At 41.3% G+C, this 25,071-nt stretch overlaps 1 protein-coding gene across 3 annotated transcripts in view; it reads right to left on the bottom strand.

Annotated features, from left to right (window-relative positions):
* SPIN1 (spindlin 1) overlaps nt 1-21,358 on the bottom strand; it is a 77,660-nt gene extending 56,302 nt beyond the window's left edge. Inside the window, exon 1 of one of the 3 annotated variants that reach the window (XM_037132760.2) lies at nt 21,237-21,358. The gene's annotated coding sequence lies outside the window, so the exon portion shown is untranslated. Of the gene's footprint in view, nt 1-20,919; nt 21,004-21,236 lie in introns of those variants that run through there. The other 2 variants (XM_037132758.2, XM_037132759.2) reach the window with 2 other exon arrangements.
* Nucleotides 21,359-25,071: the final 3,713 nt, after the last annotated feature.

The following is a 25,071-nucleotide window of genomic DNA, read 5'->3' as shown; positions in this document are numbered from 1 at the left end:
CTGTTCAATAACCTGATCCCTCAATTCTTCAACATCTTCACTTCAAACTACAGACCCACTTCTAGCCACCTCTATCCAAGGTCATAACCTCAACCTTTTACCACCAGTGACTGCAACGCCTCTGGAATCTGTTTCAAGAACCTCACACTCAAATCCACTGCTGATCATTCCACTTTCTAACGCAACAACATCACTCCAACAAATTTTTGATGCAACCATTCACTCCATCATGACCACTTTTTCATTGTCCTAATTCAGCTTAAGTTTCATAGATTGTCAACCGTAAGTGACTCCCTTGCTTTTCTCCATTGTCTCTTCCTGGCACTTTTGTGACAAAACTCTAACCCAACTATCTGCCTACCCTGCCCATAGCTTAAACTGGTAGGCACTGCTAAAAAGAAACCCTGTAAATTATTTAATTTCATGTCTCAAGTGAGCAGTCAAGACTACCCCAATTTCAGCAGATAAACTCAATAATGATGCAAACAACAAAATACCTTCCCACCACCAAATTCACCAACTGATTGCTATCATTTGCTGCTATAGGAACAGATGAACTGTTTAAATTCACACCTTTTACTTGTCTTCTCTGTACCATCTCTGTCTTCTGTATCAACTTATTTCTTAGCATTAGAATTCCCACTGGCATACTAAATGATGTAGTATTTCCCAACTTTAAAAACATCCAATAACTCCATTGCTTTTATCTGCTCCTCTTTACAAGGCTTCTTCAAAGACTGAGAAATAGTTTAATCTACACAAATGCCCATGTAGCCTTTCTTAATAAGTTACATTGGCTCTGTAACAAGAATTTAGCTTACTGCCCTGGCCAGCATGGCACAGTGGACTGAGCACAGGCCAGCAAACGAAAAGGTCACTGGTTCGATTCCTAGTCAGGGCACATGCCTAAGCTGCAGGCTAGGTCCTCACTTCGGGGCATGGGAGAAGCTCTTTCTCCCTCACTACTTCTCTCAATTAAAAAAAAAAAAAGAAAAGAAAATTTAGCTACTAATGTTCTAAAGAACGTTCACCTTTCTGACTAGAATATTTAACCTCACCACTTTCAACTACTTACTACTTAATTAAATTTTTCAGGTTGAACTTGTTATGTTTTTAAAAAGTATAAAATATAACTTGAAGAAGTTGCAGTAGAGGAAGGACACAAGGAGGTTTGTGAATGTAAGAATGAAAAATATTTCAAGGCTTTCTGTCCAAGATGGGGGAATAGGTAGATATGTTTTGCTTCCTCGCCCAACCGAAACGAAGACAACAACCAATTTAAAAAACAAAAACAATCAGAGCTGCCTGAAAATCAAAGTGTATGAAAGTCTGACAACCAAGGGGTTAAAGAAGAAATATTAATCCAGACTGCTGTGCTAAGACAAAGAAATACAGCCCAAATGAAAGAACAGATCAAAACTCTTGGTTCTTAGAAAAAGAACTAAGCAATGAGATGACAGCCAACCTATCAGATGCAGAGTTCAAAACAATGGTAATCAGGATGCTCAAAGAAATGATTGAGTACAGACACAAAATAGAGGAAAAAGTGAAGGCTACACAAAGTGAAATAAAGAAATACATACATGGCACCAACAGTGAAGGGAAGAAAACTGAGACTCAGATCAATAATTTGGAACAAAAGGAAGAAATAAACACTGAACTGGAATAGAAGGAAAAAACAAGAATTCAAAAAATGAGAAGCTTAAGAACCTCCAGGATAACTTAAAATGTTCCAGCATCCGAATCATAGGGATGCCAGAAGGAGAGGAAGAGCAGGAAACTGAAAACTTACGTGAACAAATAATGAAGGAATATTTCCCTAAGCTGGTGAAGGCAATAGACATGCAAGTCCAGGAAGCTCAAGGAGTCCTAAAGAAGTTGGATCCAAGGAGGAACAAACCAAGACACATCATAATTACATTACCCAAGATAAAAGAGGAGGAGAGAATCTTAAAAGCAACAAGAGAAAAAAAGAGACAGTTACCTACAAAGGAGTTCCAGCTGATTTCTCAATAGAAACCTTGCAGGCAAGAAGGGGCTGGAAAGAAGTATTTGAAGTCATGAAAGGCAAGGACCTACATCCAAGATTATTTTATCCAGCAAAGCAATCATTTAGAATGGAAGGGCACATAAAGTGCTTCCCAGATAAGGTCAAGTTAAAGGAATTTATCATTGCCAAGCCCTTATTATATGAAACGTTAAAGCAACTTACCTAAGCAAAAGATCGAAACAACAAAACTCACAGCTGTCAACAACTAAACCTAAAAAACAAAAGCAAACTAAGCAAACAACTAAAACAGGAACAGATTCATAGAAATGGAGATCACATGGTATGTTATCAGTGGGGAGGGGGTTGGAGATAAAAAGAGGGGAAGATGAAGAGAATAAATCATAATTGGTAGGAACAAAATAGATAGGGGGAGGTTTACAATAGTATAGGAAGTGGAGAAGCTGAAGAACTTGTATGCCAGACCCATGGGCATGAACTAAGGGGGAGGGCGAATGGTGGAGGGGGCATGCAGGGTAGAGGGAGATAAAGGGAAGAAAAAAATGAGACAACTGTAATAGCATAGTCAATAAAATATATTTAAAAAAATTTAATATCCTACACCCAATAATGTAAAAGAAGTATGTATCTCTCCATTTTCCTTATCCAATCTTAGATATTTCTCCTTCTTTCTTTCTCCCACCTCATTAATCTACCACCAATGGATTTCATATAACCTTTCCTACCTTCTCTCCTTTGATTCCTATATAAAATAAGCTGCAAAACTGCCATTCTCTCCAGAGTACTTTTTCAATCAGTAAGATCCAGCCTCCAGGCAGGCATGTCCTCATACTTGTTTTGAGTCAAAATTTACAAATCTTTTTGATAGACCCAAACACTCTTTTATCAATACAACAAACAACAGCATTATTACTAGTAACTCTCACTTCAATCATAGAAATCACAGATCTCCTCGAAACAATGCCCTGGTTGCAGATCTCAAAATAGCTTTTAGACTCATAAACTAATTCTAAATGGAGTTACCAGGCTCATCACAGAATGGACATGAGTCGAGTAGATCGGCCATGAGGCTATTAGTGATCACACTATAAAAACAGAATTGGTGACTGTCATAAAACAAAAGAGTTTGGCTGGTCCTTGGCCCAGTTCTTGAGAAACACCCTCTAAATCCTTGGGATTTCCTGAGTGACAGGAGTCCTTGCGATTCACGGTGGGCTACCAGATAGTTTATGCTAACAAGATGATTCCAGATGGGGGGATGGCCAAACCAGAAAGATCCACCACAGGGTAAAGGATTGGGACTATGAACTCCATGACAGTAGCCCAACTTCTAGTGAGGGAAACTACTGAGTTCAACCTCATGGCCAACAAATCATGCTTACATAATGCGATTAACCCTCCGCCCCAATAAAAACTCTAGATACTGAAGCTAGAATGAGCTTTCCTGGTCATCAGTGCTCTGACTCCATAGAGATACACATCCATATACCAGAGGGTAATGGTCCTAACTCCATTGAAAAAGATTCCCTCAAACCCTCACAAGCCACACCCTGTGCTTTTGGCTGGTCCTGATTTGAATCTTTTTCTGCTGTAGTAACAGTGTATTTCCTAAGTACAGCACTTGAATTATTCTGGTAAACTGTTGAACCTGAGAATCATGGGAACCCTGAATTTGTATCCAGCAGGTCACAAGTATGGTGTCCTAGGGACCTCGCAGCTTGCAGCTGGTGTCTGCATTTAAGAACAGCTGTGTGGACAGTGCCTTGGCATGTAATAAAGTCTGACTCCATTCTGAGTTGCTTGTGTGTCGGGACTCCACTGCAGTGTAGATACACAGATCTACACTGCTCTCTAGTATTCTCTAACACCAGAAATTTGTTTCCTAACACCATTAATTTGTTGATCAATATGTGAAAGGAGATATCTCAATGTATTTTTCCGATAAGCATCAAAAGCAGTCATTTTAGTTTCTTAAAATGTAAAATTTTTATGTGTATGCTAATAATGTCTTGTCAGTTCACACATTAGTAAAGTCACCATATTACTATATTAAAACTGTTTTTATTTTTTATAACTATTTAAATATAATTGATTTCATTTGTGATTCCCTAGTATTTTATTTATTGTATTCAGAAACATTCTGAGACAGCATTCACAGGTTTCACCAGACTGCTTAAAGGTCCAAGGCACAAGCTCCTCCTAAAACTTCTGGCAAAAAACAACTCTGAATCTTTGATGAGTCTTTATAGGACACCTGCAGGCATCAATGGAAAGACTGAACAACTCCTTCCCTGCCCTGACCTGTGTGGTTCAGTAGGCTGGGTATCGTCTCCAGAAGCAAAAAGTCACTGGTTTGATTCCAGGACAGGGTACATGCCTGGGTTGTAGGTTCGATCCACGGTTGGGACACATTCGAGAGGCAACTGATCGATGTTTCTTTCTCCCTCCCTTCCCCTAATAACTAATTAAATCTTTAAAAAAAAAAGAACAAATAACTCCTGGTAAAAATGACTAATAATTTAAACCTCTCCTGAAAGCTAATAAATAGAGAGAGAGATGAATAATGAACATCTAAAAGAATATCCCTAAAGAAACAATCAGAAACCAGGGTTTCTTATTGGAATGGCTAATTCCAAGTCAGAGGAGCCTAGAACACTGTCATGCCAGAAGCCAGAAGCTCTCAAAGCCAGAAGATATCACTGGAATAGTGTCAAGAAGACAAAGAGGGTTGTTTTACACTATTTTAATGACTTCTATACATGGCTGAAAACTTAAATGACAAAACTTGAACACACAGACACTGACACATACACTAAACTATGTTTGAAGGCATCAAAGAACTTAAAGATAGTAGACCTCACAAAGGCACAATCTAGGGAAGTAAACCCCACATTTGGAATCATTTTACCCTTGAGAACAACTACCAAGTGTTAAGAACAACTGAAAGGGTGACAGCTTTGCAAGGCGAGAGGTAGAAGACCAGAACCCAGAGTCTACGAAAAGGAGAGGACTGGTAAACCCACATCACATGAGCTGAAATCTTAATGTACTCTCAAGAGCTGGAGTAATAGTAAGGAAGCCAGGCTAAGAAGCTAGCTGCAACTTCTCTTTACCCTAAAACTGAACTGAGGCAATCCCAGACTATCCACTCCCTCAGAAGCTTGGCAGAAGCCAGCGTAAATCCTTTGAGAAATATCATCCTAGGCCCTAATTATTTCAATCTTTAAAATGTAATCTTCTACTGCATGCGCACACATTCACACACATGCACTGCAGCCACAAGAAACAAATTAAAAACTATGAGAAACAGCCCTGGCTGGTGTGGCTCAGTGGATCGAGTGCCAGCCTGAAAACCAAAAGGCTGCCAGTTCAGTTTCCATTTAGGGCACATGCCTGGGTTGCAGGCCAGGTCCTCAACTGGGGAAGTATGAGAGGAAACTGATCAATATATCTCTCACATCAATGTTTTGCTCCCTCCCCTCTCCCTTCCCCTCTCTAAAATTAAATAAATAAAATACTTTTAAAAACCCAGAAGAAACAATAAATAGGAAACAAAAAAAGGCAGGCCCATAGGGCTGCCAGATATTGGAGTTGCAAAACTGTAACTTAAAGCTAGGGGAAGAAGGGTACTGAAACAGATAAAATTATTAGGACCTGACTGGTGTGGCTCAGTTGGTTGGGCACTGTCCCGAGTGAAAGGTCATGAAAGCTCACATCACGAAAGGTCATTGGTTCAATTCCTGGTCATGGCACATACCTGAGTTATGGATCAGTCACCAGTTGGGGAGTATGCAAGAGTCAACTGATCATTGTTTCTCTCACATGGATGTTTTTCCCCCTGCCTTGCCCTCTCTCTAAAAATAACCCATAAGATCAATAATATAAAAAGCTGTATTATGCTCAAAGAGATAAGACATAGAAAACTGTCAAAGAATCATATTTCCCAGAAGTAAAAACAATATAGTAAACACAACAAAGATTAACAGTACACTATTTGTTAAAAATTAGAGAAATCAGAAAACTATATCCAGGATGAAGCGTGAAGAGGGTGAGACTGAGAAGATCTAACATGTATTTAAATGGGTTCTCAGACATTCACACAGATTCAGTTAGACCTACAAATACAAAATATAAACAAAAAGACATATATACCTACATACCACAGTTAGAGTTGAAAACTAAAGACAAGAAATAATAATAAAAGCCAGAAATAAAAAAGACTCCATTCATAGGAGCTAATACATATTTTTGTTTGTAGTGAGAATAAAGCAACTTTTATTCAAGTAGGAAAAAAAGAACGATGCCAAGGCACAGGTGCCACTGTGAAAGAAGCAAAAATATGCGTCCAAGTGTGTACAGGTCAACTTCATAGAGTTACACCCATTGCAGCATATGTTAAACTCACTTCTTACAGAAAGAATGCAAGCTGAAGATGTAACTCAGTAACTTCTTTCAGTGCTTTAGTAGAAAACTGATTTTCTATACACATCAAAAATATTCTTCAGAAGGGAGTTCTGGCCAAGATGGAGGTGTAGGTAGAAACCTTTTGCTTCCTCGCAAAACCCAAAGGAGGATAACAACCAATCTAAAATCAATAAACAACCAAAATCTCCAGAAAATCAAACTGCACGAAACTCTAACAACCAAGGAATTAAAGAAAAAATCAACCAGATGGGTTGATTTTTTCCCAGCCCCACCTCTCAGACTGGGAAGGCGGACCTCTCCAGGTGGGCAATTCAGAAAAACCGTGGCTGAAGGCTGAGAGGCGGGGCTGACTGGGGAGTTGGCCAGAGCTACACAGGAGGGACTGGCTTAAGGGGAAAACTGAGACTAAGAGCTGACTGTGGGCTAAGGCTGGGGTTGCCAGGGTGAGAGATAAGTGCGCTAGAGACAAGCAGGCAAGCTGCATTGTTCCTTCTCTGGCACCTCCCACACAAGAATACCTAAAGCCCTGCCCCCCTCACAACCTATCAGATGTGCCAAGACAAAGAAATATGGCCCAAATGAAAAAATACAGCAAAACCTCAGAAAGAGAAGTAAGTGATGAAGAGACAGCCAACCTCTCTGATGGAGAATTTAAAGCCCTGATAATCAAAATGCTCAGAGAACTAACTGAGCTTCGTCAAAAAATGAAAAAAACAAAAAAAAACAAAAAACAATAAAAAACACCCCAAAACCCCAAAAAACAAATGAAAGGTACCCAAAGCGAAATAAAGCAAAATATTCAGGGAACCAACAGTGACAAGAAGAAAACCAGGATTCAAAACAACGATTTGGAACAAAAGGAAGAAATAAACATCCAACTGGATCAGAATGAAGACACAAGAATCCAAAAAAATGAAGAAAGGCTGAGGATTCTCTGGGACAACCTGAAATGTTCCAATATCCAAACTATAAGGGTGCCAGAAGGAGAAGGGCAACAGCAAGAAATTGAAAACTTACTTGAACAAATAATGAAGGAAAACCTCCCCCATCTGGCAAAAGAAATAGACTTCTAGGAAGTCCAGGAAGCCTAGAGAGTACCAAAGAAGTTGGACCCAAAGAGGAACAAGCCAAGGCGCATCATCATTAAGTTACCCATGATTAAAGACAAAGAGAAAATCATAAAAGCAGCAAGACATAAGGAGGCAGTTACCTACAAAGGAGTTCCCATAAGGCTATCACTTGATTTCTCATAAGAAACCTTATAGGCAAGAGGGGGCTAGAAAGAAGTATTTGAAGTCAGGAAAGACAAGGAACCACATCCAAGATTACTCTACCCGGCAAAGCTTTTATTTAGAATGAAAAGGCAGATAAAGAACTCCCCAGATAAGGTTAAGTTAAAGGAGTTTATCATCACCAAGCCCTTGTTATATGAAATGTTAAAGGGACTTATCTAAAAAAAAGATAAAAAATATGACCAATAAAATGAGAACACACAACTATCAACAAATGAACCTAAAAGAAAAGCAATGAAAATAAAAACTAAGCAAACAACCAGAACAGGAAAAGAGAAATGGACATCACACAGAGGGAGTTCAGTGGGGAAGCAAGGAAGGAACGGGGGGGGGGTGTACAGGGAAGAAGAAGGGTAATCAGTAGGCATAAAATAGATGGGGAGAGATAAAAATGATACAGGAAACAAAAGACTCGAAGAACTTACATGTACAACCCATGGACATGAACTAAGGGGGGGGGGATGCTGCAGGGCTGGGGAAGCAGAGTGGAGGGGGGATAAAGGGGGAAAATTGGGAAAACTGTAATAGCATAATCAATAAAAAATACTTAAAAATATTCTTTGAAAAGGTCAATTTGAGATAGCTATACTAACACATATGCAGAGAATTCACTGTCCGCAGTCACACAACAAGTGGGAAACATATTCAGGCAGAAGGAAAATGTTCAAAGATAGAGGACTGGAATTATAGCAAAGAATGAAGAGCAATTAAGGAGGATAAATCTAAAAGGCTACTGACTGAACAACTTAACGATGTCTTAAGATAAAACATACACAGAATTATAACAACACAACAGTAATACATTACTTAAAATAAGATACACAGAGTTTAGCCAAGAAAAGGGGAAAATAACCAATTACTGGATTTTGATAGGTTAAAGATGCACGTTTTAAGTAATAACAGAAGGAAAAAGTAATAAAAATTAGCACCCCCCCCCTTAAAAGTAGAGAAATAGTTAATAAAACAAGTATAAGCCCTGGCTGGTGTAGTTCAGTGGATTGAGCACGGGCCTGGGAACCAAAGGTTTGCGGTTCGATTCCCAGCCAGGGCACATGCCTGGGTTGCAGGCCAGTTCCCAGCAGGGGACGTACGAGAGGCAACCATACATTGATATTTCTCTCCCTCTCTCCTTCCCTTCCCCTCTGAAGATAAATAAATAAAATCTTTTAAAAAGAGACAAGAAACAGGTATAAGAAACAGAAAGCACTTAGAAAGATAACAGATTTAAACCCAACTATGTCCATTATCTTTTATTTATTGATTTGAGAGAAAGAAACACTGACTTGTTATTCCACTTATTTACTCATTCATTGGCTGCCTGTATGTGCCCTGACTGCAGATTGAACCCACAACTATGGCATATCGGGACAATGCTCTAACCAACTGAGCTACCTGGCCAGGGCCATATGTCCACTATCTTGTTAAATATTGTCAACAAATCAAAAAAATATTCCACTTTCAAGAAATATTGTCATGTTGGATTTTTACAATTCCAACTACATATTGTTGACAACAAAATTGTCTAAAACATAAACACATACAGACTGAAAATAAAGGGTACACACTAACCTAAGAAAAGAGTGCAGCTACATGAATATTAAGCTAAAAAAATTTTACTTCTAATAATGCTTTTGCCCGAAGGAGCAACACAATGGTGTTTAAAAACAGAACTGATAAAGAAATTATACAATTTTAAACATATATGCATAAACATAACCTCAAACCATATAAAGTAAGAGTTACCAGAACTAAGGACAATCATATAAATGCAAAATCACAGTATTAATATATTTCTCTTGGTAACCAATACAGCAGCAGACCAGAAGAGAAAAAAAAGATTACGCCAGGTCATAGAAGAATATAACATGGCTAGTTAAGTTGAACTAACTGACAAATACAAAACACTGCATCCAACAAAGGCAGAACCACATTCTTTCCAAGTACACACACAACATTTATAAAAACTGATCATCTCTTGGGAGATAAAGCTTAAAAAAAAATTTCATAAACTTTCAATCATACAGTGTTCTGACCAAACAGAAATCAGTTAAAAAAAAAAAAAAAAAAACAGGCACAGAGCAGAGGATTCTTACAGTGGTGAAGCCACTATGTATTTTACTATAATGGTGAATACACATTATATATTTGTAAAAACCCACTGAATATACACACCTAATGTAAACTATGCATTTGGATGATGAAGATATATCAACGTAGGTTCACTGATTCTAACAAATGTACAATCTGGTTCAGGATACGGAAGGTTGTGCCTTTGTGGGATCGGAATACAGGGAAACTTGTACTTTGTGCTAAATTTTGCTGAGAACTTCAAAATACTCTTAAAAATAAAGTTTATTTTTTAAAGGTTTACCTGTCAAGATAGGCTAATAAGTTTACAACGGTTACAAATGATCCCAGAAATCTTGGTTGCTTGAGACAAATTCCCAGTCCCTCCCCCCTGCTTTCCCTTTCCTCCTCTTTTCTCTATCCTTGTCCCTTCTTTCTCCTCCCTCCCTCTGCTCTTGGTTCATAGTAAACATATAAAAGACAATGTACTGCAGGAAGCTCCATCTGGAAACAGATCACTGGCAAAGAGGGACATGTAGCAAATCTCACCATTGCTCTTAAAAGTTTTTGACATGTCCCTCCTGCTCACATATCACTGGTTAAGATAAATCACATGGCCACACCTAATGTAGGCGGTTAGTATCCCTAGAATAAGATACTACTAAACACCCACTGGGACGACTAAAATGAAAAAGACTACTGATACCACATATTGGTGAAGATGTGGAGACACAGGATTGCATTCACTGTAGCATAGCAGTCCCAACCTTTTTTTTTTGGGGGGGGGTCAGAGGTCAAGAGGCTGAACTCAAGGGAGTTTCACTTGTTCTCTGCCTCTTACCTCCTGCTGTGGCCTGGTTGGGGGGATCAGAGAAGGGCAGAACAGGAGGTGGAGCTCAGGGGAGCTTCCTTCTCTACCACGTTCCCAACAGAGCACAGACCAGTACCAGTCCAGAGCCCAGGGGCTGAGGAACCCCTGCTGTAGCAGGAATAGAAATTGGTATGTCTACTTTGGAAGTTTAGTACTATCTATGAATACTAAACACAAGCCGAATATGAGACCCATAAATTCTACACAACAGAAAAGCATGAAAGAAACATGCACCTAAATATTCACAGCAAGTCAACTCACATAAGCCCCACATCAGCCATGAAAATGAAGTGAGCCCCTTATACCACCTACCATGGGGAGCACTTCACCTACAATGGGAGCTTAAGTGATGACTCTGCTGCTCAGCTGAATCCATCGCCACCACCCCTAGCCCCATGCATCCCTTACACAGACTGTTCCTAGCATGCAGGATGCTATAGCAGGCCCACTCCAGCAGGACAAAGGATGCCTCTGACCCATATTCAGCTGGAGTACTCCTCTCTGGCCTTGCTTAAACTTTCTCAGAACTGCACTGTGGTCATTAAGACTTTTCCCACCAGACCTTCTCTCTACCTATTCATTCCTCCTCCACATGCATCAGACCTTCAAGGGGCTGGCCTCACTGGTATTTCCCTCGATACAGCTAGACCCAATCCCAACTTGCCATCTTCTTCTTGGGAGACCTGAACTAACAGTCTCAAACTGGAAATAACCCAATATTTAACAGGAAAATGAGTAGCCATGATACATAAATAAATCATACATGAATAGACAACTGTATGTGACCACATGAGTAAAATTCCTGATGTAATCAGTGGCAGTTCAGTGGTATCACAAACCACAGGTACAGATCTCTGTCAATACTTCTGTACTTACAGTATATTTCATAATTTTTTAAAATTACAAGAAAATACAAGACTGAAAAGTCAACAGTCCTCAAATCAAAGGTTAATTTGCTATTAATTCAAATCACAAAGAAGCTATCTGAAGCTAAAGTGTTACTTTCTTATAGGTTCCTTCCCCTCCTTCTCCATCAGTCCCATCCCCCAGAGATAACCACTAGTAAAACTTCAATAAATCTAGTAACACACTGTGGAAATATTTAAAGCATAACAGATGCACAAACATCTTAAAACACATATATGCACACAAAACACATGCACACAGGTTCTACAACTTGCCTCTTTCACTATGTGTTGTTTTTCATGTAGTATAGTGGATTTTATATGGGTAAAAAGACCATTTATCTTACCCTGCTAACTCCAATACTCTTACACATACAAATCTGTATATTTGTGTAAATGCATCAATTTAGCAGTGGAACTGCTAGACCAAATAGACTATGTGCGTTTTTTAAATTAAGTATAGTTAAGTCACTTTCCAAAAAGGCTCTACCAAATTACAGTCCTACCAATAACATGGATTATTTAAAGGCCATGTGTTTTTGGTGACCCTTGCTTTATGAATATTTCAAAAATTGTAAAAAGTAACTATAAATGGAAAGTATACAGAACTGCTCTTATCTTTCACTTTGTCAATTTAAGGGAAAAACTTTATAGGATTAAATAATAACACAAAAGTAAACCAAAAATATTACCAATTTTTGAAGCCCAGAGATTAATCCTAAATAAAAAAGACCATTCAACAGACCTGCCAACCTTAGAATCCAACTATCCCCACTACATTTACAATCACCAGATCAGTGCCAGCCAACTCCCACTGTGATTTCAGATCTACAGAGAATAGTAACGAGTGCTCTCAAGAATACTGGGCTCCCCTCACAAATGTCTTACAGCTGTGGGATAAGACATATGCTCTGAATCTCCCCAGGATGGGTGAGGAGGTCGTTCACAACAAATCCACTCCAATACTCCAGTGCTCTTAAATTTATGGACCCTACCTCATACACCACAGTAGTTCTAGCAGCTTAACGTCACTTAGCACTGGTTACCCTTTGAGTTGTTTCGAGCGATCAGAGCCCTTTCTAACCCCTCAAGCTACAATGCTGAATTCAGAATCTCTGTTTATGGGTCCATATCAGTAAATTCAATCTAACTCTACTTTATATTCCTTCCACCACTATCCCACACTTTTTTTAATTAATAAATTTTATTTAATTATTTTTCAAGTACATTTAATCTATTTCTCCCATCCCACCCACCCCCCCGCCCCGTCTCCCCCCTCCCTCCCATTCCCCCCCCCCAGTCCTCATCCCTGTGTCTTTCATATTTGTTCTTCAAAATCCCTCCCCCTTTTTCCCCTTAAATTCCCTTCCCTCTCCCCTCTGGTCGCTGCCCACTTGTTCTCTATTTCAGTGTCTTTGTTTTTATTCTGTTTGCTTGTTTGTTTTATTCTTTAGCTTCCTGTCAAAGGTGAGATCATATGGTATTTGTCCTTCAATGCCTGGCCTATTTCACTCAGCATAATGCTTTCCAGTTCCATCCATGTTGTTGCAAAGGGTAGTAGCTCCTTCTTTCTCTCTGCTGCATAGAATTCCATTGTGTATATGTACCACAATTTTTTGATCCATTTGTTTACCGATGGGCACCTAGGTTGCTTCCAACTCTTGGCTATTGTAAATTGTGCTGCTATGAACATTGTGGTGCATAGGTTCTTTGAAATTGATGTTTTAGGATTCTTGGTATCCCACACTCTTAAGATCCACTCCCACGCATATTCCCCAGGTTCTTATCTACATGGTAGCAAACCAGATAATCTTTTGGACAGTAACGCACCTCCTCATAAGGCACACTTGCACCTCACCCTTTGGAAACTGCTGGGACTATCCTAAAGAGGCCAATTACAAGTTTTTCAGGCAAATGGAAATTAAGTTCCTCAAGCACAAGGTGGAAAGGTTGCTTCTATTGGCAAAGGTAGTCCAGCAGAATTTAGGGATTAAAGGTCAGTCAGAATCTGACCTTGTGCTCTTAATCCAATTTTCAGGATCCCATTCCTTACCAATCAATGCTCTAACTTACAAATTGTGGATTCAATTTGTACATTCCCAGCAGACACAGAAACTTCCTTACATGGAACATGAGTTGGGAATTTAAAACCCTGAACTCATAGTTTCACTTTGTAATTGTTTGAATTTGGCTGAATCACATTTCCAAGAACTTCCTCTCCCATTAGTGTCTGGTTTGGGCAGGCCACAAGAGACATTATTGTGCAGTGCAGAGGGCACACTAAGGGCCACCCCTCTAACCTGCATCCATGGATCTCCCCATACATCTCACTGATTTGAGGCATGGTTGGGCCTGCACCAGCTGCACCAACTGCTTGTACCTTCCCCTCCCTGAGCTCCTCTGCCTTCTGGGCCAAATGTGTGTGGTTGGCTCCATGACAAGGGCCCAGTTCTTACAGGCCATCTACTTGACCAAACTCACAGACAAAAGAACTGACAGAACTTTCAATGTGGCCTGCTGGAGCCTCCAGCTTGTTTGTCATCTTCCCTACTTTACATCTTCTCTTCCCAAAAGCTTGCCCTGTGAACTTCAAACTCCAGCATCGGGCAGCAGACAATAGCCTTTTTCTCTTTAATCTGCTCTGTCAGCTCCCACCCATTAACTCTGATCCCTAATAACCACTGTTTGAGAGACCTCTTCACAGCAGACCAGATATAAAAACAGTCTTCACCTTTCCTTGGATGATTCTACAATTACTATCTAGGTGGTCTGAGTACTCACAACCCAGGCACTGAGCAAAGTACTAGAAAAGTAATTATGGGCAAAAACAATAATAGTCTCTGTTTTCATGAAGCTCAGCCTTTTTGGGAAAATAAAAGTTAATTAAATTATGTAAACTAATGTAGCACTATAAATTTGATAACCCACTAGGGAGAAGAGCATGTATTAGGAAGACTGGGCTTCAAGGAAGTCAAGAAAAACTTCAGAAAATGGATGGTTTTTGCAGCAGATTTACAGGGTTTCCTGGACTACTGTCTCTATCCTTAACATGCACACACACACACACAAAAATCATGAAAAAGCGATGAGACAAACTCTAAAGACTAGGAAAAATGGAATAGGGACAGAAAAGCATTCCAGGCAAAGGGAAAAAACAAGTGCCATGCTCCCTGGTGGAAAAGGAAACAGTGGGCACAGGAAATGGCAGGACTAGCAACATGTATAACAGCAACAGAATATAAACAACTCAAGTGTTCATTATTAGGAGACAAACTGCAAGCACAAAAGAACAAAAAAAAGCTTATATGAAGGGATCTCCAGAATATAGCAAGTAAAAAGAAACAAAACTGTGTACACAGAGTTCTACATTTAGTTTCAGAAAAGAAGAGAAATAAAAATATATGACTGAGCCTGAATTTACAAAAATGAAACACTGGAAGAATAAACCAGAGAACTAATAAAAATGGGGCAGGAGGAGAATGGGTACAGAGGACAGGAATAAAAGGCTGCATTTGTAAGACAGCTTCAACTTCTGAACCACATTAATGGTTTACAAAATGAAATAATACATTAAATAATTTTAAACAATCCTTAACGTTAAGGATTTCATGCAAATAAATCTAATAATCAAGCCGCTAATATAATTAGAGAGAACAGTATTTTTAAGTGGTATTGTATTGCGTTGGCCAAAAAGTCCATTATGTTTTTTCCATATGATGGGTCTAGTAGTGTTTGGTTGTCTTTAACTTCATTTGAAACAATTTTGTTAGACTGTATAGTGACAGCTGTCATCAGTGTGCATTTAAAAATGATCAAAACTGGTGAATTTTTATTCAGTCATTTTAATACTGAAGATGGAAGATGATATGCAATGTTTTCAGCATATTATTATTTCAAGAAAGGTAAAAATGCAACTGAAATGCAAAAAAAAAAGGTTTGTGCAGTATATGGAGAAGGTACTATGACTGACTGAGCATGTCAAAGTGGTTTGTGAAGTTTCTTGGTACTATTGACATTTTAGCCAGGTAATTCTTTATTGTGTGGCTTTCTTATGCATTGGAAGATGTTTAGCAGCACTCCTGGTCTCTACCCACAAGAGCAGGAGACTGCAAACATACTCAGATTACCCAAATCAATATTTATTGTTGAAAATAAAAGTGTCTTATCTTACTGGAAAAAAAAGTAATGGACTTTTTGGCCAACCCAATAATTCAGAATGTCAACTGTACATCCTTACATGGACACATTTTCAGAACAAAAATAACTGTAATAAAACACAAACCTACCACTCTTTTTGTATTAGTGTTTTCAAAATACTATATATCACAGGGAAAAAAAGTAACTCCTGTTGCTAAAAATGCAAATTTTCAATGGTATAAGTTGAAAATAACCATACAAAACCAAACTTTTTATATTTCCCAAATCTATCCGGTGAAACAACCATCCAGTACCAATCAGGATGCACAGCACCAGGTTCTGATATCTAAAATTCCACTCTAGATAAAAGGGGTTAAAACTGACAAATACTGGTGAGGAAAAATACAAAATGTGCCCCAGACACCTTGTATCAGGAGCAAGACACAGTTCAAAGATTAATGGGGTTGTATCCAAGTGAAGAAAACTACCTTGAAAGGACACCACCACACCCAATTTAACACATGCTGAAGAAAAGAATGATGTCTACCTGACTCACTGAATACACAAAAAAACATGGGCCACAGTGATACTCGACAGAAAAGGCAAAAAGAAACTCACAACTAACTAACACATCATTTGTAGGCAGATCCAAAATTAAACCTAAGTTATATGACTACAAGCGAAGTGACAACTTACTATAAACAAATATAATCTAAGTTTTAAAAAAGTTGTTTTGCCTTTTATTTTAAAGACATTACTACAACCTGAACACATCTAAAATGGAGTAAAATGCTTTACTAGTTTTTTCATTTACTCTCTGACCATTTGGATAAATTTATAGTGATATTTTATCCAACATTAGAATAACATAATATTCCAAAAGGTCAACATATTTAACATTCTAGCAACACCAGACCAATTCCCTCCTGCCTCAAATAACTTCACCTACTTTCTCCAGCAGGCCAGACTCTGGAGACTAAAGATCCTACATTGGCAGAGTCCTCCAATCCACCTTCATGCTATTCCATGCCTGTCAATGTTGCCCCCCAACTGCCTTAAACACCAACTGCCTTAATGTGATGTGTAGGATTATTTGAAATCTGGCTCCAAATTCATCCCTAGGAAAACTGGCAATGCCAAACTACAGGTGTTATCAGCTGTGGTGAACATCATCATGATCAATACCCACAGGGCACTCACTACATCCAGGAGCCACTCCACTGAAACATACACTTAATGATGTAGGTATCCTCATCCATTCTACAAATAAACACACAGGAGTAAAAAAAAGATAACAAGGGCCATCTTTTGCTTGGGATTTAAATCTAGTATGGTCTCAAACATGTTCTTTATGCCTCTCTCTGTTCCTGCTATCTTTCCATGTAGACTTTCATCCTCTCCTAACTCTATACTCTGCTGGAGCATCACCCTCTCCCACACAGTTCTGTGTAAAATTTCCTCGATACACACATGCGTATCCTCTCAGTATAACAGACTGTAAGGTCTCTAAGGGCACATCTTTATTATGCCCGTACGTAACTTTCCTAGAAAAGACTTATGGCAATTCTAAGACCATAAAATAAGTACCTAATGGAGATTTAACTAAAAATTAAATTGAGTACTGGGCACAACTAAGAACTTCTTTACTTTAAAAAAAATCATGCTAATAACTAAGCAAAGTTTAAAAGCAGGAAGTCAACAATGTGGCATTAGTTGCTCTTTATCAGGAATTGTACTAGGAACTCTACAACATATTTCGTTCAATCTTCATAATATCCTCATATGATAGGTTTCACCCCAGTTTACAGATGAAGAATTGAAAGTTTATCATCTTGACCTCTACGTGATCAATCAGCTATGTGGCTTTGGATCAGTGGGGCTGGATTTCAACCTGACTTTTCTGAGTTGAAAGGCCATAATATCTCCATGCCAACTCCAAAGCTCATCTCCTTTTCACAACACCATACCATCTTCCAAACTGAACAAAATACTTGGACAAATAAATTGATTCCCCACTTCCACTTTCTTTTTATTCAAGGAAAAGGGAAAAAATTTAATGAGGCATCTAATAAGCATAAATAAGTCTTTACATGGATATATGTACTAACTGCTCTTTCTCAGAAAAATGAAGATCCTGCTAATAGATAAACCAAAGAAATACCCAACAGCATTATTTTTAATCTCTAAATAATCCACATTAGTGACTTCGGAAACAATGGTATTTTTTTTCCACATATTTCTAACATTCCAGGAGGAAAAGAAAAGTTAAAAATTAAGGAATGCAGCCAGAAGTTACAATGTAATCAAGTAAATGATCGGGTACTAAAAACACTGTAATTAAATTTCTTCTAGTTAAGACTTCAAATTAATAACTCATAATTTCTTATCAATACAGTAACAGCCAAATCTGACCCAAAGGCACACACAAACCACATAACTTCCTGATTCACCATTAAAGGAATGGTTTAGTTAAGATACACTGTAACAAGAAAAGAGAATCCAAAAAAACAAGGATAGTGTAAGCAGCCTGTGGGACAACTTTAAGCAATCCAACATATGAGTGCCGGAAGAAAAGAGCAAGAAATTGCAAATGTGTTTGAAAAAAATAATGAAAGAAAAATTCCTTAATTTGATGAAAGAAAGAGACACAAGAGGCACAGAAAGTCCCAAACAAGATGAATGCAGACACCCGCCCTAAGACAAATCATAATTAAAATGCCAAATGTTAAAAGATAAAGATATATGGGGAGGGGAAGAATAGGTGAGAGGTGAGGGAATTAAGAAGTACAAATAGGTAGTTACAAAATAACCATGGGGATGTAAAGTATAGTATAGGAAAGGGAGTAGCCAAGGAACTTACAGACATGACCCATGGACATGAACAAGGGTGGGAGCATTGCCTGAGGCAGTGGGGGATGCTAGGTGGAGAGAAGCAAAAGGGAAGAAATCAGGACAACTTGTAATAGCATAACCAATAAATTATAACATAAATAAAAATACACCGTAAGGAACCCCATGACCAAGATTACCTAGTTTTCTTGGGCTTTAATAGATATTATGCTAAAAACAAAACAAAAAGGGACCTGGGGCCAAATACAGAAATCACCAGTGCACTATTTCTGACATTCACAACTGTGACCCTAGGAGAGAAGGAGTATTACTGTTTCCCAAACTTTGGTGACCAAGGAATCCTTTATTCTATAGCATCTCTTAGACTATAGATGCTCCTGGACTTACAATGGGGTTGTATCACAAGGAACCCATCGTAGTTGAAAATACTTTGTAAATCAAAAATGCATTTAATACACCTAATCTATCAAGCATTATGGCTTAGCCTGGCCTGCTTTAACCATGCCCAGAACACTTACATTAGCCTACAGTTTCACAATTATGGCATCTTTAGTTTCATCTGAAGAGTAAATGCATTTCTCTTATCAGATACAGGACACATAGATGGTCGTATGGAATACAAAAACCCAAAACCGTGTCTCCAAAACGCTGGCAACAGTTCACTTTAGACAGTATTGGCTGTGAACACATAGCTGACTGGGAGCTACGGACCCCTGCCCAGCATCAAGAGAAAGTACGCTGTGGCATATTACTACCACAGGAACAGCTCAAAATTCAGAATGTGAAGTTTGATTTGTGTTGAATGAACATTGCTTTCACACCGCTGTAAAGTGTAAAACCATAAATTGGGTGTAAAACCATAAATCTGTAGTGTCTCAGAGAATTTACCTTAAGCAACACTGCTTCAGGTATTCCAAAACCAAGTAAACACTGTTATTGTATTCTAAATTAGTAATTAAAAGTACCATTAGAAACAGTACTAGAGAAATTCCTGGATCATCAAAAGTCTTAAAAAAAATCTAAATTAAACAAAGAGATGACATGACCCAAGACCCTTTTCCCATATCCATTTCTCAGCATTTTAACAATATTATCCTACTCTAAAGTTTAGAAATAAAGAATTCTGTTATTCCTCACAAGAAACTGATAACTACAACCAGTAATTTTGGCACATTGTGCAACGTTACATATGTTATCAAATTCAGTAATAAACACTCTGTAAATTAGCAGCTACAACAATTTTTTGGTGTTTGCCCTTTAACCAAAGCTGGGGAGGGGAATCGGAAAAAGTCTCATTTTCACTTGAGCCCCCTCTGAAATTTCGCAACTTCTGAAAGAAAACCCACAATCTCTAAGAGTGTTCACAAACACATTATGTCCTCGTATACATCTGTAAGTACAGGTTTACCGGTAATTCTCACTTCCTAACAAAAGCTATGTAAAAAGCAATTACTCCATTCTCCATCAATCCTTTCCAACTGCAACGATCCAGAAAATTCCAACAGAAATTATACAGGTATTCGTTTTGCAGGTGTGCCATCTTCTGTAAAAGTCACATTACACAGTGTAATCCTTTAAGACACTTAAAACATATCTCGTGTTGCTTTGTGATACAGCTAAAACAGCCAAATAATCCGCACCTGCCACTTCAACATACAGGAAAAACCCTCTCCAAAACCCGAATCCCAACCTACATATCAAAGAAAGCAAATAAACATGAAACTGCCTAAACAGATTTGGGATGTCTATTTCAGGGCATTTACTGTGAAGGCCCATCACTAAAATCCAGCCTAGTTATAAAGGTGGGATAGGAGGTCGCATCTCTAGGGAAGAGACAAGGCAGAACCGAACCCAAGGCATTGCGCAGTTTCCGAGTCGTGCGATTCAGTTCCACAAAAGCTGCGAAATGCGCTCAAGGTCATTGTGAGGAAAAGTGTGTTAGTGTGTATGAGGGGGTGGACCTCGCTACCCTCCCCTTTGGCGAAATGCGCCTAAGGCGCAGGGTGCCGCGCCACAAGAGAGGCGGTGGGCTTCACAGGAAGACCCGAAAAGCAACGTTCTCCGCCAAGTCAACCGCCGGGGCCGGGAGAGCCGTGTCAGAGTACCGTCCAAAGAACCTCCTTCTCTCTCCTCCCCAGGGGTCCCAGCCCAGTCCATCTTTTCGTAAAGGATCGCGCACCGCCTAACCCCGTACCGGGTGGAACCATCCTGGTCCCCGCCCCCGTCCCTCCTCTCCCGACATCCTCCCCACCCTCCCTCCGGCCGCAGGAGACTCGTACCCTCCTCCTCCCTTAACCATCTCCCCTGCCTGGGGTGGGGAGGTCCGATCCCCCACCCCGGCCCAGCCAGCATTACGCAACTCACCCCGCCCGCCCCCGCTGGAGCCCGTCACAGCGCCCCCCCGCCCCGCGGCCGCGCCGGCAGACCGGTACCGCGGCGTCCGGAACAAAGCGCGCAGTGCGGCCAGGCTGGGGACGGCAGCCATGTTGGCGGGGGCGGTGAACAAAGGCGAACGGCCGGAGGCCCCCGCCTGCAGCCCGGCCGGCAGGGGGCGCTGTGCAGGCACCGCCCGCCGCCCGGACAATGCGCCGGGGCCCGCTGCTCCCCGGGCGCTGCCGCCCCACAGCGACCCCGACTAACCCAGTCGCGGCGCCTGCTCTCCCGCGGCACAATGGCCTCACCTGTCGGCCACCGAAGCCGCTGTCCTCAACCCGCGGGCCCCACCGTCCCGCGCCGTGCTCCCGCCCCGGCTCGACCGAGCCAGACGGCGCCGCCCCGCCCCCGCTCGCCGGCCGCCGCCGTCGCCACCGCCTCCCGCCCCCGGCCTCAGAGCGCACGCGCACTGCACCCGCGGATTACGCCGACCGCGCCGCCAGGCCTCAGCCCCGACCGGCTCACTGCGCAAGCGCCAAGGGCTATGGGCGGAGCCTGGAGCTGCTCACCTGGCGGCAGGGTGGGCGGGGCGAGACTAGCGGTAGGGCGGGGCCTGGGGAGCCATTGAACAATGTCTGTTGTGCGGCGGAGCGGGACTAGCTCTACTCACCTGGCGGCGGGGCGGGGCCTGGAGTAAATGGATGGGATACAGCGGGCTAGGGGCCGGGCGATGGGGCGGGGCCTAGAGCCGCTAGTACTTGGCGGCGCGGTAAGTGGGCGGTGCTGCTGGGCTCCAGGTGCGTGCCGGGAAGGGGGGGGGGGGTTGTTCGGAAGCCGTTGAGACTGAGTGGGACGTATTGACGACGGAAGTAAGATCTCTAGGTTATCGTTTTCGCGCAGTGGGAGACCTTAAATTCAACGATCAGTTTTTCTAGTCCTTGGGAGAGCGAGTCGACCTCCGGCGCGCACATTGCCTTTTGGGTGAAGCTGGACACGGCCCAAGGGCATCTGCCGGCCATCGGCGCCCCGACCCGAGCCTCGTCTGCTCATCTACCCTACTTGGAAAGTAGGGAGAGGGAAATCCTTTTCAAGACCCGACCTCTCCCCGTCCCGTTCCAGGCCCCCAATCATAAATAGGAATACCTTTTCTTGAGGTCCAAACGTGGGCATGCTCACGGCCACCCGTGAACTTCTTTGACTTTATTTCACTTTAAGGCTCTCTTTGAGGATTAGGGTTAGGTATTTGCGTGAGGAGCGGGAAAGGAACAGTTTTGACACCTGAGGAATTGCAGGACCTGGTGGCTGAATCCTAGGTCTGAAACCTAACCTTGCCCTGCTCATGCTCCTTCTCCAACTGCCTCCGAATTCTAGGGTCTGCCCCTTCTCTCCACCCTACCTCCTCCTCTATTCCAGTTCGGTGCTCTCTCCTTCACCCACTCCACCCTCACCAGCCAGTGTCCTCCAACAGATGTGGTTCTTCTGGTTCAGTTTGAAAGCCCAAACAGCTTCGTAGTAACAAACTGTCTCCACGAGTGCTGTCAGGTTAAGTGACAGAACATATTGCTGGAAATCACATGTGTACGCTGACCTGCAGCACACTTGTTAGTTAACCATGCTCTTGGGATTTTGCTGGCTCCTTTTCTTCCAAATAGGATTGGTACTACCTGCTCTAGCAATTAAAGTGCTCCTCTCAGATGACGCATTGGCAGGTACGGGAAGTTCACCGAGCAACTACAGGACCAATTTAGATAACACACATATAAAAGTGAACTTGTAGTTAACAGGAAGCATTGGAAAATTGTTACTTTCGTTTGTGTGTTTAATGTCGATGGCCTAGGCAGTAGTGGAGCTGTTTTAGAAAGGAGGAGGAATGATGCCAACCAGTCAGCTGGTTGGAACACTTCAGTCGCTCCCTGGCTTTGTCCACCTCTCCACTATTGACCTTTGAGGTCAGATAATTCTTTTTCAAGAGTTAAAAAGAATTAATGTACCACTAGATGCCAATAGTTCAACCACTCCCCCAACAGTATTGTAACAGGGTGTAGCCAAGAGAGGGGCCCCAAATAGGGATTTGGAATGGGGTCCAGAACTCAAGATGTCCAGGAAATATTAGAAAGATATATAGGATGTCTTCCCCCCTCCCCCCAACAGGTGTGCATTGGGGGAAGGGACACATGGAGCAGGAACCTGCAGAGGTATCTTATAAAGCAACAGCTTTGCAGCTAACCTCTGGCATGGTCATTTAACATATCTATAACTCTTAAATGGTTTCATGGATATGTGAAATAGTTGTGGCCAAGCTTTGAGCCAAGGGGATGGAAGTGACTTCCACCCAAGATATAAATGGGAGGCAGCTCCCCCTGGTTATAGTGCCTGTGTGAGAGCTTGGAGAACATTGGATCCATGACATGGGGCAACACCTGCCCATACTTATGATGGCAGCCCAGTAAAGCTGGAAGAATATGTGAATGCTGGCAGGTGTAACTGATTGTAGGAGGAGTTGTAAATGGGGGTGCAGAGGAAGACTGGCACAGGGATTTAAACCCAGACTCAGCAGGCATGCAAGCAGAGAAGCACTTGGCTTAGGCAGACTGGGGACCCCTGCACCTTTGGCAAGGGGAGAACCACATGGCTTTGGGTGCTCCCTTTTGCCATGTGACTTAGGAAGCAGGAGAGACTTTGCCTGGAAGAAAAGGAGTGAAAGGACTCTTGCTGGTGGGCCATGAGGAAGGTGCCACATGGCTTTGGATTAACTGGAGATTCTAGCGGCTACACAGCTGATGGTGCCATGAGCCTGAATCACAGACTTCTACTTCTTTTTCTGAGATACGTGGTACCCCAGATTAGGACAGAGGGAGAAGGAAGGACGGTGTGCATCTGTGGGTATCCTAAACTTTAATATTTTAATGAAGACATTAAGTCACTACTCTAAGTCTGTATAGCTTTAAATAAATATTTCCTTTTCACAAATCCCTGGCGTTGAGAGACATATTTCCTCTGGCAGCAGGCATAGCGAACCTAGTGGGGGGTCCTTTCGATAATAGTATATTGTACACCACCTTGGGTCTGTTCTGTAACAGTATCACAACCAAAAATATCTCCAATACAAAGCCAAATGTGCTTCAAACTCCAACACCCCTGGTTTATATGTTGATGTTGCCTCTAGTGTTACTGACCAGCAAAGTAGGGTCCTGCTGCCTGCTGCCACCCTGTAGGCAAAATTCCAGAGGCAAAGGTTTGGTGATAAAGACAAGGAGTCTGTATTAATAACCACTCAACTGTGGAAAAACAGCTCTCTACGTGCATTAGCTACTTAGGCCTATCAATTAAGGCTAAACTCTTTAACTCTTTAGTTACAGCTTTAATCACTTAAACCTATTAAGGCTAGATTCACACCAGAGTTTTATCATTCCCCCTTTATTTCATTATTTTATTTCTATAGGAATAGCTAAGGAACTAAAACAGCATAAGATACAAAAGCTAAACAATTTTTAAAGAATGACAGGTTTCTGCCTCCGAGCTAGTCCCCTCTGGAACATCTGAAGGATGATAACCTCTGCCTGGCCAGCTCAATCCTAGGCTGTAGCTGGAGTTCCTCCCCAATCAAAATATTGTCCTTTGGGAAATGCAGGCAGCTGCAGCGGGATCATCCAAGCATCGTTAAGATAGAAAGAGCCAGAGAGTTCTCTTTTTACATTAAATTTGGTGCACAATTCCATTGGCTCTGAAGACATTCAGCTTCTCAGCTAATCTGGTTCTACACTGTTTACCATTGCCTCCGCCAACCTCCTCCTAACACTTTTTCCTGCTCCTGAGTGATCTGATCAGATCTCTTTGTATCACTAGACTGATCAGTGGTACTATCAAGGCCAGGAAACCTGGCCAGCTGTAAGTTTGAAAGGGCCACATATTTTCCAGGAGGCAACTACTAGTCCTGCTAGAAGTATCTCAACTGACCTCTGAAGCCTTGCTAATTAGCATGCTGAATGTCAAAAATGGTTTTTTATATCATTCATGTATATCTGCCCCAAAATGTTTAAAATGAATCTAGTCACGGGGAAAAAAATCAGACAAATCCAGTTTGAGGGACATTCTGCTAAACAGTTCCACCAGACTCTTCAAAAAGTCAGTATCAAGAAAAAC

Source organism: Artibeus jamaicensis, unplaced genomic scaffold, assembly GCF_021234435.1.
Source record: "Artibeus jamaicensis isolate MK-2021 breed Jamaican fruit bat unplaced genomic scaffold, CSHL_Jam_final contig_264, whole genome shotgun sequence".
Taxonomy (NCBI): Eukaryota; Metazoa; Chordata; class Mammalia; order Chiroptera; family Phyllostomidae; genus Artibeus; species Artibeus jamaicensis.
This window is presented reverse-complemented; position numbering and strand designations above follow the sequence as displayed.